Below are 13082 nucleotides of genomic sequence, written 5' to 3' on the forward strand. Positions count from 1 at the left end.
GAATACTTTTCAAAACCAGTTTTTTTTTTCTTTTTTTAGTTTTTCCTCTCTGCGTTTTTCTCTTGCTGAGAATCTCTAATTGCTTAGACACCTTTGAAGTTCAAGATATGTCATTATCACTCACTGGCATAAAGTGCAACAGAAAATCCTGCATTTAAAACCCCAAATGTTCTGAGCTTGCACTCATCCAAATTTCTACAATTAATCAAATTAGGAAAGCAGCCAGTAGAACAAAGGTCCATCAAGAATATTTCAGTTCAAGAGGCATTCTTTTGTATTAGCTCTGTATCAAGCCACATCTAAATTCTGCAAAAAGTGTCAGATTCCAGGACTTTATTTTCATCTCAGACATAGGGTTTTTTGTGTGTGTTTCAGGAGGTTTGTGGGGTTTTTCTCTAATTTTTCTTCTGATATACAAATGAAAATAATAGTGGGAAAGTTTTATGGGCATTTCCCTAAATTTTTCTTCTTATATGAAAATGTATTGAGGTTTTGTGGGGTTTTTCCCTAAATTTTCCTTCTGAAATACAAATGAAAATATATTCTATAAAGTGGATGCCCTATAAAAATCAAAATTAATTTTGTTCTTTTTAAAAATTATTTTCTGTACTCCCACTTTCACTCCTCACAGTGCTGAAAGTTGTCACTTTTAGGTTCAGCACCGAGGAGAACGGGATGCCTCGCATCCCAAGGCACAACTCATTCCATACTCTCTGGGAACTGGCAGATATCAATCCTTGTGTGATGCACTTCACATTCTCAAGATTCTCTCTTGTAAGCAGAGGAACACAGTTTAAAAACCCCAAAGTCTGAAATTCTTGTGTGCAGCCCTGTTCCAAAGCCGTTTATGGTGGCGAGTCCCAGATTGCGGTGCTGGGGTTCCGCAGGCTCCCAACACCACGCGGAGCCTGGAACGTGCCGGAGGAGCTGGGAAAGCCACAAGCACACTCAGGGTGTTATTTCTTAGCAATGGCGTGATTTCCAATCTCATGGAACAGCACCACAGCAGAAAACCCCCCCAAATTAAACTGTTTATTGAGGCACCTGGGTCTGGGCGAAGAGGCCTCGGGACCTGACTGGCTTTTTATGCAAAAACTCGCTTTTCTGGGTCTTTGATCCTTGCAGTTTAGTGCCAGACGCTCGCTCTCGTGCACCTTCTTTGGTTTCTCAGGATTTCTTTCTGGATTAAATCAAAGGGATGCAAAGTGCCTCCAGCCCTGCTGCTCCCCGGGCAATCCAGGCATCGGGAACAGCGGCGCACGCGATCCTGCGGGAGCAGCAAGGGTGGAGAAACTCTGCCATCCCCAAATACTCCAGAGAAATGCAGTCTTTTTGTCCATAGGTGGTGCTGCATGAGCCTGGAAAAGGAGCTGCTTTTCCCATGGCTCCGTGGTCCCCAGTTCCAGCTTCCCTGGGTGGGGTAGGACCAGCCCTTGGTATCTGCCGGAATCTCCCTTTCCCATTTTCTGCCTTTAGGGACTCAAAAAAATTATGGTAGGAGCCTTACTCTGCTGTTTGGGGCTGGGCTTTAGAGCTCTTGAAGTTGTTTATAGTTAAATAGAAAGTTGCATGACTTTATAAATATAAAGCAAAAGCAGGAGAGTGGAATGGTCATGAGGGCGATGCCAAGAGTTTTTAAGGGAAAAGCAGAACTGTGACACAGCCACATCTCTCCTCTGGTTTGTTTAGGGTCAGGCATTTCAGTTTTCTTTGCAGCTTTTCCCATCATTTTGGGGCAGAAATTCAAATAATTGAGCGTTTTTCACTCTTTTCTCAATGATTTTTTGGGGGGGATAGTGACCAAGGAACAGATATAGTAATGGTGTGTACTATCCCTTTCCAATTTTGTATTTTTTGTTTTCTATTTTAGCCTTGGAAATGTTAAAATACTGACATTTTCTTAAGAACTATCTTGTAAAGCAAGAAGGGGTGTAACCAGAGTCCTGGGTCAGATACAGCAGTTTTATGTCAGAAAACATTACAGTAATTGTGGAATATACAGTTGCTGTGCTGACAAAAACAAAAAAGTGCTTTTCATCTAAACAAATTCATTTGATTTATTGTGTTTTATGCTTATGTTGTATTTAAAATTTTCATCCCCCTTAAACACTCGGTGGCTTTCCAAGAGCATTGGAGAACTACAAGGCCGTGTTTTTGGCATTGGGGGTGACCTCATTATTAATCAGAAAACATCTGGGCAGGCAGAGCAGTGCCTGTGTGTGAGTTCAGGGAGCTGGGGCTGGATTAGCAGCCCTTGCACGCACAGGCCACCAGACTTGTGTGTCTTGCTTGGAAAACTCCCTGCTGGCTCCTCGGCTCCAGACTTCACAGGAATTCCTGTAGGAAAATTTCCAGAAGTCAAGGGAGGCTTGGACAAGGCTTTGAGCAGAGTTTAAATGAGATATTAGGAGGAAATTCCTCCCTGTGAGGGTGATGAGGCACCAGTGTGACGGTGTTCATATGGATGTGAGGATGGAAGGATGAGGGAAGAGATGAGGATCTGACTCCACGTTTCAGAAGGCTGATTTATTATTTTATGATCTATATTACATTAAAACTATACTAAAAGAATAGAAGAAAAGGTTTCATCAGAAGGTTAGCTAAGAATAGGATAAGAAGGAATGATAACAAAGGTTTGTGGCTCGGCTCTCTGTCCAAGCCAGCTGACTGTGATTGGCCATTAATTAGAAACAACACCATGAGCCCAATCACAGATGCACCTGTTGCATCCCACAGCAGCAGATAACCATTGTTTGCATTTTGTTCCTGAGGCTTCTCAGGAGGAAAAACCCTAAGGAAAGGATTTTCCATAAAAGATGTCTGTGACGCACCAGCACAGGGTGCCCAGAGCAGCTGCGGCTGTCCCATCCCTGGAGGTGCCCAAGGCCGGGTTGGACAGGGCTTGGAGCAGCCTGGGATAGTGGAAGATGTCCCAACCCATGGCTGGGGGTGGCTTTAAGGTCCTTTCCCACCCAAACCAGTCTGGGATTCCCTCTCGGCTCCTACCTCAGGGGGGCAATGCCCCTGCAAAGCTGGGCAGATGCTGATGCCAGGTTCAGGCTGTTGGTGATTGAGATCTCCCGTGTCCATCCCTGCCCTGTGGTGGCACAGATTTCATCAAGGCATTCTTAGAGTGCCTCTCCTCAAGCTCAAGTGTTCTCTCTTTGTTTTCAGTTGCTCAGTGCATGCTCAGGTTGACAGATCCTGCAGACAAATTAAACTTTCATGCTGCATTTTCAGCAGAGACCCCACAATTTACTCAGTACACATCAGGAGAGAAGATGTGTAATAAAAATCAGACAAGTGTACTTATTTTCCAGGATATAGACACTACCCTACCATTATGCTTTTTACATTTAACTGTATAAACAACAATTTAGTTTGCCCTTAATGTCCTAAATATGCTTAGATCCATCACGGTCAAAACTGAAGGGCAAGGCAAAAGGACAAAGAGAAAAGATGTGAAATGTTCCACAGAAATAACCCAAAATACACTTCTAATAGCACAAGCACATTGTTAAAAAATGAAGAAGTAATAGCACAGGAAAGGGTGTGTATTTATGGTGTCAGTGTGGAAACAAAGGCTGTCTCTGCTGTTGCTTACCCACAAATGGAAAAAAGATCCCTTTGGACCACAGGGTTTTCCCCCCGTAAACAATTTTTTTGTTTATAGAAAGAGAGGAGAAACACCCTGTGCTGCTGCCTGGAGGAGGGGAAGCTCTGGAGGGGCTCCACAGGTCCCTCTGCTGCTGGGGGAGCTGGCGGGGTGGGTGTCTTTTTGAACCACACTGCAAGTGTGAAAATTCAGAAAACTCAGAAGTGAAAATTCTAAGAAGAAATCTTGGATGTTTTTTTTTTTTTTTGGTCTAGGGTGTTTTTGTTGTTTTGTTTTTGGTTGTTTTGTTTGGGTTTTCTTGTTTGTTTTTTGGGTTTTTTTGGGGTTTTTTGCGATTTTGTTTTTGTTTTTTTTTTCTCTGAAGGTGAAGGTTTTTCCATGTAAAGAAGCTGTTTTAGAACAATGCAGTGGATGAGTTTAAAGCAGGAGATTTTACTCTTGCTGTACAGGAAGTTTTGCTCAGCAAGTGGTGAGGGGACAATGTCCATGTCAGGAGCTGTGGCTAAATGATTATTCTGATTTCAGACCTGTGTTTGGGCATTCGTAGCATTCCAGAATGATTTGGTTTGAAAGGGACCTTAAAACCCATCAAGTTCCACCCCTGCCACAACCAGAGGCACCTTCCAGGGTGCTCAGATCTCCATCCAACCTGGCCTAGGACACTTCCAGGGATGGGGAGTGTTCATAAAGAATTGAAATTATTTAGACAAATACCTGAAATACTTATGAATTAGCTAATTTTCTTTTATTCCTTTTTTTTGGTATAATTTGCTTTGTTTCAGAGTAATTTACTAATGCTTCTCCATTTTACACAATTATGAAACCTTAAGTCCAAATGTGTGACCTGTCTTTTATGATGTGTAAATAAAATTTCCTTAGACTGCAAATATTTTATTATCTTGTCTCGGCTCAGAAGCCTGATAGGCTGCATTGAGGTGGAACAGCCATTTTTCCCATTTCTGAGGGATCAAATTATGTTAATGATGTCAGCAGAAATGTTTTCTCATACCTTTATATACAGCTTTTTAATACAATGCAGAACTATGAGTATATTTGGTAGTATTTTTTCATAAAAGGTTTGAACTTTGTATAGTCAACCTATCAAAAATGTATAAATTATACAAGGGAAAAAAAACCTGCATCATTTTTTTCCCTGGGAAGTGGAGCAGTTAATATTCAACATGAAATGTCTAATCTTTAAATACATTATAATCTAACTGCTTAGGATAATTTTTGCTTTAATACCTTAAGAGTCTGCAAAGCCTGAAGGATGGGATTATTAAAATGGAATTTTAATGTCAAAATTATCAGAGAAGAGAACATATTGCTAGTGTTCATAAAAAAAATGTATTCAATTTCTGTTTGATTTGCTCAAATAAGAGAAGAGAATATATTTGATTATAGCTGGTAAGTATTCAGAAAGTTGATCAGATGACTGCAGGTCATTGCAACATAAGTGCTGTCAACTATGGGGATTAGTGCATTGGAGAGGCTGAAATATTACATATAAACATACCTGGACTGGTGGCTTGGTTTGCAGCTTCCATGAAGATGCTGTAGAGGGAAAGAATCCGGGATAAAAATTTCATGGTGGCCTCACAGAGAATGTTGCCAACTGCCCAAGCATTAAATAGAAACGGAACAAGCTCCATGTGGTTTGCAGGTATAAATAAAAATCTCTGCTTTGCTCATAATTTGAGTTTTAAGTTTTCCTCTCTGGCTGTCAGGGGTGTTGGGTGGTGCCCAAGAGCAAAATCACAGAGTTGTGGAAGGTTCTGGGCTGGAATGGGCCTTTAAGGTCATCCCATCCCACCCCTGCCATGGGCAGGGTCAACTTTCATTATCCCAGGCTGCTCCAAGCCCTGTCCAACCTGGCCTTGGGCACTTCCAGGGATCCAGGGACAGCCACAGCTTCTCTGGGCAGCTCCTCACCCTTCCAGGCAGAAATTCCTTCCTAATATCCAATATTCCCAATTTAAAAGTACTGTCTTTCACCTGGAGCCATTTCCCCTTCTGCTGTCACTCCAGGCTCCTCGCAGCCATCAGCCAGCTTCAGGTGTTTCAGATCCTGTGAAGAACCAGCTCTGAAAGGTAACAGAAATAATGAAAACATCCCACCAACCTTTCCACCTGCCTCCCCCAAATTATTCAATAATTATTCAATAATTATTCATAATTATTCAATAATATCATAATTATTCAATATTATTCATAATTTCCAAATTATTCAATAATTATTCAATAATCTGGACAGCCAGCACCTCTCTGTCCCCATGCTCCTACTGACAACCTTTCCTTTTATTTCAATGTAGTTTCTCAGAAAAGTTAATCGCTTCCCAGAACATGGACTTGAAGATCAGCATAGTTTGGTCAGTTATTTTTATGTAAATTTCCCACAGATGGTCGGAAAAATACTTGGATTTTACGACCTTAGATGTTTTTCCAACCTAAATGGCTCCATGAAAGCCAGGAGGTTGCAGCTCCAATAAATAATAAACTTTTCAATAAATGCCTGTCAGGAGTGCCAGGAAGGCACCTAAAAGGGTTCTAACTCAAGGATAAGGGGGAAGGATTCATGTTAGGTGAAAGGACTTCAGGTTTGGATGCTTAAATCAGGCTTGGAAACCTTTTTCTGGTGACTTCCCTCTTCTTGGAAGATGTGGCATCATTTGTTTGGAATTAGGGTAATATTGCATAAGCTAACAAGGTAAAAATTACGGTTGAAAAGTCGCCTGCTGTGTTCACAGGCTTCTCCTGTGATAAACTGTCTGGTGTGGATGCAAATTTGGCATGTTGGAGAAGAGGGAAGAGCAGGAAATGCACGATTTGCCTGCAGGGGAAGAGCCCAGGGAAAATGGAAATGCAGCCCAGGTTGGAGACACCTACAAGAGGAAGGTGCTGCCACCGTGGTTTTTGTTTTTATCTCAACAATGCAGCTGAACAAATACTTTAGAGAGAGAGTGAAAGGTGATTCCACAGCTATTAATTAAGATATCAAAGCAACTCCCATATTCAGAAATCCTTATCTATTTGCATGAATGGTTGTGCACAGTTTTTACTTTGATAAGAACACTCAGAGGGATTGACCATCCTACAGCCAGTATTAAGCATTTGTACAAATAATTTTCTCCTTTCTTTTTTCCTATTTGCAAAAGCTGATTTTTCTGGTCATAAAGTAATTTATTTTTTTTTTTTCCCTAAAGAATTTACATCATGAATAATACACCTAGGTCACCTGTCCAACCATTTTATTTTTTTTTTTTACATTGGTAAGGATTTATTTGCATGAGGAGGCAATCTATCTCACAATGAATAGTTGAACATTGTAATAGAACAACAAAAAAAATACAAATAACCCAGAGGTTGCAATATGTTTGTATAAAGTATTCAAACAATTTCAAATAACAACTGAACTTGTAAAAATCAACATCTGTTCATGGATTATTCATGAACAAAAATGGTAAAATTCCTTCAATAAAAATAGTCTTCAATGAATAGTTTTTGCTGGTTGCTGAGAAAATGATGTTCTTGCAACTGAAATCTCAGCTCCAGGACTCTCCTGCAGCTCAGATTCATTAACACTAAAATTATCCTTTAGTACATAAATTGCAGCAACAGGAAAACTATACAAAATTCCAATTAAAAAAAAAGAAACACCAAAAAAACCCAGTGACAGGATAGCACTGAACTGTCTGAATCTAGGCAAGTGGGTGAGGGTTTTTTCACAAAATTCCAAAAGTTTTGGAGTGCATCTGTGTTTGTCAGCTTGTGTGGGAGCATTATCCCTGTTGCAATACAAACTTTTCTTGTTGCTTTAACAGATCTCTCCAGCGATGAATTCACAAATAATGATTTAAAACTATTAATAGTAACAACACTAAGATCAATAGTTGTTCAGACCTAAAAGTCTAATTTTTTCCCAGCTGAGGGAGAGGTTGGAAGGTACCCTGTGGTTTGACAGGCTGACACAAAAAACACAGTAGGTATCATTTTTCAGAACAATGCACATTTTTAATTTATGAATGTTCTTTTATAAACTTGTATGTACAGTCACTCTTTTTTTTTTTCTCTCCAGTGCTACATAATTATAACTTGCAAAATGTAAATATTTATGAATTCACAGGATGTTCGCTGGAAGAGAAGAATGTTATACTTGCAGATTTTTCTTGTACTTGCAGGATTCACATAATATTATTTGCCATCATGATGTACTGAAAAATGCAAAAAAATATAATATTCTACATTTGACTTTTCTGAAAAATACCATCTGGTGTTATTTTTTGAGAGCTGGAGATCAGCTCTCTAATTGCTTATAGTTAGAGATAGACATTACTACATTTATTGACAATTTTATTCTCTACAATAATCTTACATTTAAATAGTGACTTTGTTCCTGGAGGATGCCAAAGTGATTAAACTGATATTCAAACTCTTTGGATAGCATCACCCACCACAGAAATGCAGCCATCTCTGGGGCGAGATATTGCAGCTGTTTAGCAGCACTCAACAGCACTGCAGAACAGCTTTGGAAATGAAGAATTCTGATGAAAACGGGGACTTTTAGGTAGGCAAAATAATTTTCCAAATTGGTGTTTGGCCAGGACTTAGTGCTCAGGTGTCTGTGCTTGGAAAATTATATTGGACCCTTAATATCCATAATTAGTCAGGACCTTGGGTCAGCCATTCTTATCAGAGAGGGCATTGCCCAAGTGAAGCCCAGCACTGTTCAGGAGGGATTTTGGGAAGCTTATTTGGAGTCTATTGGATTTTTTTTTTCCTGACTGTGTGGATATCAGAGATCCACTCTGGTGAAGCCCTCATTGTGCAGAAGAATTCCACTGTGGTGTCTGTGCAGGCTTGGAGGCTCTAAGTGGATCTAAGTTGTTGGTCAGATGACTTTGATTAGGAAAATGGATCTTGGAATATTTAATCTGATTTTTACCACACTTCAAAAGTGTGTGGGACAGCAGCTGAACTCATATTAAGTATGTCAAAATAATTGTCAATATCTTTGCCCTGTTGGCCACCACATCTTTCACAATTTTCAGGGGACAGTGGTTGTGATGTGCTTTCCCATCACATCACCTTCTCATCCTGGGCTGGCTGTTTGTATTTCAGTTGGTGCATCCAAGCTGGGCAAAATGTTTCAGGAAATATTTCCTCCACAGAGTTCTGCTAAAAGTGTTGCTGCCACGAGATTTCCATCACACTCCCGCTGCTCGTGAGTTAAAAGGACAGCACTGGAAATGTGAGCTGTCAATCTGGGTGTAACAATACATTTAGCTCGAGCACATCATCCACGTTGAAAGAAAACACTTGTCAAAGTTACAAACAAGCAGCTCCTGGGTAAGTCATCCTCCTCCACCACAGCTTCTGTGCTCGGGTGTGCCAAGAGTTCCTCCTCACCCACAGCTGCCAACCACAGTGTATTTTTGCACTGCTCTTCTGTTTATCGTCTCCAGCGCTTGTGGATGTGCAATCGCATCCAAGCACGTGCCCCAGGACTGCTCTGTCTCCTTCTCCAGTTGTCAGGGATGATCAGGAGATCCTGACTCTGGATTTCTTCGATTCACGTGCGGCAAACCTCGAGCTGAGCTTTGCGGCGTGGAGGAGCGCTGTGGAATCATCGCTCCTCATCGCTTGCACAAATTCCTCTTCACCTATTTGGAATTTTTCCAATTCCTCTTCTAACCTTCTTGGTTTTAACATCTTTCTGAGCAGACTCCAGACCACGTAAACTAAGTTTTTCTCTAGACTGTAAAATCCCACTGTCACTGTGAATAAGTAGGGATGACACGGAACGTGGCAGGAAAGTATCTTCTTTCAACAGTCTGGAGCATTGAAAATTGTCAGTGAAATATGTTCTTGGTTTGGAAAGTTTTATGTTTTAGATGAGTGGAGAGTGCTCCATGGAAAATGGTCATGTATGGAAGCTGGACTTTGCTTATGGGAAGAACTCACATGGCTTTTATAACCTATACAGCTAACCAAATGCCTTAAAGCTTTTTCACCCAGAAGTAATAATTTGGTCAAAACTGAAATTCTGTGGCAAAGAATGATGATAGATTTTCCAATATGCAAAAGGTTTGAGAAATTAAATTTTAAAAAATATAACAAATCATTTTAATTTTTATAAGCAAAATTTCAAGTTTGGGAACAGAAAACTTTCTGGTTTTCAATATTTGGGAAGTACATGAGGTGTTACAGGTCATCTTTAAAATTATGGAAAAGATAATTGCTACAAGCCATGGCTGGTCCATATGTGATTTTTTTGAGGTATATTTGAGGTAACCAATTGATTTGGGGTAAAACCTTGTGTAGAATTTGAGTTGAAAATGATCCTCTGAAGTTTGGATGATGATGTTTTGCAGCTACTGTTGTTTCTCCACCTGGAACACCTGAACTTTGGATTTTTCTGCCCTCATTTGTAGAATGCACCGTGTACGTGATCTGCAACACACACGTGGTGATTTGAGAGCAGAAAATTTTAATGTTTGAGTTACAGCACAAAGATCTACCTGAGAATGTGCACCTATGGCTGCAGAGAAAGCTGTTTCATGATTTTACAATTTTTGAGATTAAACACTTCAAAGAACAATCAGGATCAAACCTTTTTCTTGCTTTGGACCTTTTCTTGGTGACATTTAAGGAAAATTTTTCAAATTTTTTTAAAATGGAAAATAATGGAAGTGGTTTCACCTTACCCTGCTTCATGTAATTGTTTCAGGGCAAGATGCGCTACTAAAAACATACCATTTAATATTTTTGTTAATTTTACTTATTTACTGATAAACACACTAAACCATGAAAAGTATAAGAAGGCATTATTAAGTTATATGGGGGGAAATAGTTAGTATTTTATTCTGAGTCAGTTTTTATTGAATTTTTGGGAATTCTTGGGCAGGGTTTGAGGGTTCACGTCCCAAATCACTGCTTGTTGCTGCAACACCAAGGGAGCTTGGGGTAAAAACATGATGAGGGGATCCATGTTTGTGGCAAAACCTTTTTAAAAAGTTCCTATTTTCTTTTCTGTAGTAGGGACCAGTCTTAGTAATAAACTTTGCTTTTGGTGTTTTTGGTGTGTTCCCAGCTTAAAATCTGCTCTGGGCTGGAGGGATTTTGTAAAAATAAGAGATTTTACTGGTGGCTTCTGGAGATTGTGTCCCTGCTTGGTTTTGTGAAGCATCTGCCACAATTCACTCCAGGATGCCTAAACTATAGTAATAGAATAATAAATACCCTCTTCAATTAAGCCAATGTAATTTCCTTTTTTCTCCACCTCCTCTCTCTTCACCTGCTCTCATTGCTTTATAATTATCAATTAAAGATGTGTAAAAGGAGCATTTTACCCTGCGACTAAAAAAGAGATAGAACTGTAAAAATTTTGTTTGTTTTCTAACAATTAAAAAGAGACTTTTCTAATGTTTGCTTCATTAAAACTTAAAAAATAATATTTTGGAGCTATAAAAATTAAGCCATAATTTCTGGGTAAAGAGAAGAAGTCATTCCACTCAAAATAAATGTCATCGTTTGTGACGGGAGAGTGTTTTGGAAAGCTTTTTCCACATGTATTTGAATAATATTTTGAGTGAGTTGTCATTTTAAATTGAAAAAAAAATATTCTTCCCATTTGATATAAAATTGTTTGCACTTCTTCATGCTGAAAAAAAATAAATCAGAAAGACTGGGGAAATTTTGGGATTATAACTGTATTTGGGCATATGACATTGTCAAGCTCCAGATGTGGCAGTCTGGATGTTCAGGACACCAGGAGAAGTCCAGGATCCCCATCAGGAGCCAGATTATGACCTTTGGTGCTTATTTTACAGATGAATATTAATCTGGAATCCAACTATCAATATCACACTGTGGAGAAGATTGTTCCCAATGAGCTGAGACATTATGGTGAGGTTTGAAGGAGGTTTTTGTCATTTAAAATCTATTATTTTGCCTTAATATTGTTCTACAATAGCAGAAACATTTTAATATGGAAATTAGGAATTAATGTAAAGACAACGGATATTTTAATTTTTCTGTGTTAACAAAAAGAAAATCTGGAAACTGTTCTGCCTTGACAGAGAATAAGAAAGTCACTTCCATTCTGTATTTCTTAATGAAATTGCAAAAATACCCACTGTTTAGATCAGACTTGATCCTGCACGAATGTATTGAAAATCTATAGAATAATTTGATAAAAAAGGAAGAATGAGTCACCTCTAGGGGTAAAAAACCCTCATGAGCACTTTAAACAAATTGAATACTTAGATTATATATTAAAAAATTTAGAATTATAATTTCATTAAAGTATAGTGGGTTTGCTTTTGAAGGGCAAAACAACAAACAATATAATGGAGTTTGACAAAAACAAAGATCTACAGGTGCTTTCAGAATTTAAGCTATTTTTAAAAAATACTAAAAATACTACTGTATTCTTATGAATACATCTACTAAAATGTCACATCAGGAATTAATTTCTAAAATAAAATAACTTACAGATAAAGGTGTTCCCCAAAGTGAGAAGCTTTAAAAGTTGTTAAAATCAACAAGTTGTTTGGTCAAGAAAATCTTTGTGCAATCAGATTTTACAGATGCAGAGGAAGGAAATGGGAGATGTTTTAAGAAACATTTTCAGAGGGTCAGTTGAATACTTGCAATATATAGAATATATATTAAATACTTAGAATATATATTAAAAATTTTAGTAATATTATTTCATTAAAACATAGTGGGTTTGCTTTTAAAAGGCAAAACAGCAAAAAATATAATGAAGTTTGACAGAAACAAAGACCTATGGGTGCTTTCAGAATTTAAGGTATTTTCAAATATACTGCTGTATTCTTATGAATGTCATCTCAGGAATTAATTTCTAAAATAAAATAACCTAGAGATAAAGGTGTTCCCCAAAGTGAGAAGCTTTAGAAGTTGTTAAAATCAACAGGTTGTTGGGTCAGGAGAATCTTTGTGCAATCAGATTTTACAGATGAAGAGGAAGGAAATGTGAGATGTTTTAAGAAACATTTTCAGAGAGTCAATAACACAAGCCTGATGGACACTTGTTTGTTTGAAAACTTTTTTTTCTGATGGCAACACTTAAATAAATTAAATTATTTGAGTCTGGAAAAGTGAGCAAATGCTGGAACTGGAGCTAGATAAATGATTTTCTTCACGGTGATGGGTTTCAATGAGAAATAAGTGGAATTAGCACACCTAAAGTTTCCCTGATGCAGGACCTGATGTGGCAGAGGTGGATGGGGGGACTTGCCTGTGGATCTGCTCCTTCTGGAGGTGCTCTAATCTCACATTTACACCAGCCAGGAAATACCATCCCAAGGCTGAGGTGAGCCCAGGGACGAAGCATGAGCTGAAATCCCAGCACACCTACAGCTCAGATTTATTCTTATGCAGGTTGAGTGATCGTTCACCTACACCAATTTTATTTCTGGATGTGCTCACAGGGATGTGTTTG

At 38.8% G+C, this 13082-nt stretch overlaps 1 long non-coding RNA gene across 6 annotated transcripts in view; it reads left to right on the forward strand.

Annotated features, from left to right (window-relative positions):
* LOC135450307 (uncharacterized) overlaps positions 1-11287 on the forward strand; it is a 22568-nt gene extending 11281 nt beyond the window's left edge. The window contains exons 1-5 of one of the 6 annotated variants that reach the window (XR_010441009.1): positions 5185-5279; positions 5645-5707; positions 7438-7595; positions 8058-8180; positions 8785-11287. This is a non-coding gene — a long non-coding RNA (uncharacterized LOC135450307). Of the gene's footprint in view, positions 1-5184; positions 5280-5644; positions 5708-7437; positions 7596-8057; positions 8181-8784 lie in introns of those variants that run through there. The other 5 variants (XR_010441007.1, XR_010441012.1, XR_010441010.1 and 2 more) reach the window with 5 other exon arrangements.
* The last annotated feature ends 1795 nt before the right edge of the window (positions 11288-13082 follow it).

Source organism: Zonotrichia leucophrys, chromosome 7 (assembly GCF_028769735.1).
Source record: "Zonotrichia leucophrys gambelii isolate GWCS_2022_RI chromosome 7, RI_Zleu_2.0, whole genome shotgun sequence".
Classification (NCBI taxonomy): Eukaryota; Metazoa; Chordata; class Aves; order Passeriformes; family Passerellidae; genus Zonotrichia; species Zonotrichia leucophrys.